The sequence below is a fragment of the Elephantulus edwardii genome, unplaced genomic scaffold, assembly GCF_000299155.1.
Source record: "Elephantulus edwardii isolate Elephantulus edwardi_28Jun2011 unplaced genomic scaffold, EleEdw1.0 scaffold00410, whole genome shotgun sequence".
Classification (NCBI taxonomy): Eukaryota; Metazoa; Chordata; class Mammalia; order Macroscelidea; family Macroscelididae; genus Elephantulus; species Elephantulus edwardii.
Window position 1 is genome coordinate 941039 of NW_006400160.1, and position 1683 is coordinate 942721.

General features: G+C 42.4%; 1 protein-coding gene across 1 annotated transcript in view; it reads right to left on the reverse strand.

Moving 5' to 3' along the window:
* Nucleotides 1-1683, reverse strand: part of LOC102844203 (zinc finger protein 658B-like) — a 108202-nt gene that overhangs the window by 28111 nt on the left and 78408 nt on the right. The gene's annotated exons all lie outside the window — the stretch shown is intronic.

The following is a 1683-nucleotide window of genomic DNA, read 5'->3' on the forward strand; positions in this document are numbered from 1 at the left end:
ACATACAGTGGGACGCCCTGAATGTCAAAATATTTTCCCACATTTCTGACATTTATACGGTCTCTCTCCTGTGTGAACAATTCTATGTGTGGTAAAGTTATTTGATGGTGAAAATGTTTCCCCACATTCCTGACATTCATAGGAGTGGAAGACCGAAATCAAATTTAATATTAATAATAAACCTAGTGTTCTATCAGGAGATGAGAGAGGCTTAACAGAAGCCAGAATTCACTCTGTGGCCCTATGGCATGCCTTAAGAGTCCACTTTGTTTTTAGTTTGTATTTACTGAATGCCTCCCTCCTGAGATAAGCATAAAGTAAACAACAGAGAAGAACCTGGCCTTATCTGCAAAAGACTATCCCATGATCCCGAGGTTTTCTTTTATACTTCCTCACGATTTTACTCTGTTCACCTTCCTTATTTCTCTCAAGAAATACTCAGGAAGCATGGCTTGGGGTCTTCAGTGGAGAGCTGCTGGTTCCCTGTTTTTCACACTCTCTGTTCTATTTCATTCCTGGGAGGCTGTCTCATTATTAATAATTATATTTTTTACCCTCAGTCTGCAATAACTATGGTCTCTTTCTTGAGTGAATTCTTCTATGCTCAGTGAGATTACCTGATCGAGCAAATGTTTTCCCACATTCGTGACATTTGTAAGGTCTCTCTCCTGTGTGGACTCTTCTATGTCCAAGGAGGGAACCGGAATCGGAAAATTTTTTCCCACAGTCCTGACATTCATAAGGTCTCTCTCCTGTGTGGACTCGTCTATGTACAGTGAGGGTACCCGAATGTGAAAAAGCTTTCCCACAGTCCTGACATTCGTAGGGTCTCTCTCTAGTGTGAATTCTTCTATGGTTAGTGAGGTGATTTGATTGAGAAAATGTTTTCCCACAGTCCTGACATTCGTAAGGTCTCTCTCCTGTGTGGACTCTTCTATGTTCAGTGAAGGCACCTGAATATGCAAAAGTTTTTCCACAGTCCTGGCATTCATAAGGTCTCTCTCCTGTGTGGACTCTTTTATGGACAGTGAGGGCACCTGAATCTGAATAGGCTTTCCCACATTCCTGGCATATGTAGTAAGGTCTCTCTCTAGTGTGAATTCTTCTATGGTTAGTGAGGTGACTTGATTGTGAAAAGGTTTTCCCACAGTCCTGACATGCGTAAGGTCTCTCTCCAGTGTGGATCCTTCTATGTACAGTGAGGGCACTTGAATCTAAAAAAGCTTTCCCACATTCCTGACATAGGTAAGGTCTCTCTCCTGTGTGAACTCTTCTATGTACAGTGAGTGTACGTGATACAGAAAATGTTTTTCCACAGTCCTGACATGCGAAAGGTCTCTCTCCTGTGTGAACTCTTCTATGTACAGTGAGTTTACATGATACAGAAAATGTTTTCCCACAGTCCTGACATTCGTAAGGTCTCTCTCCTGTGTGAATTCTTCTATGTGCACTGAGCTGACTTGATTGTGGAAATGTTTTCCCACAGTCTGCACCTTGATAAGGTCTCTCTCCTGTGTGAATTTTTCTGTGTTCCTTCAGATCAGCTAACCGTGGGAATGGTGTCCCACATTCTTCACATTCGTGAGGCTTCTCTCCTGTGTGCGTTCTTCTGTGTCTTCTAAGATGAGACAAGTGAAAAAAGGTCTTCAAACATTGCTTGCATTCATGAGGGCTCTGTCCTCC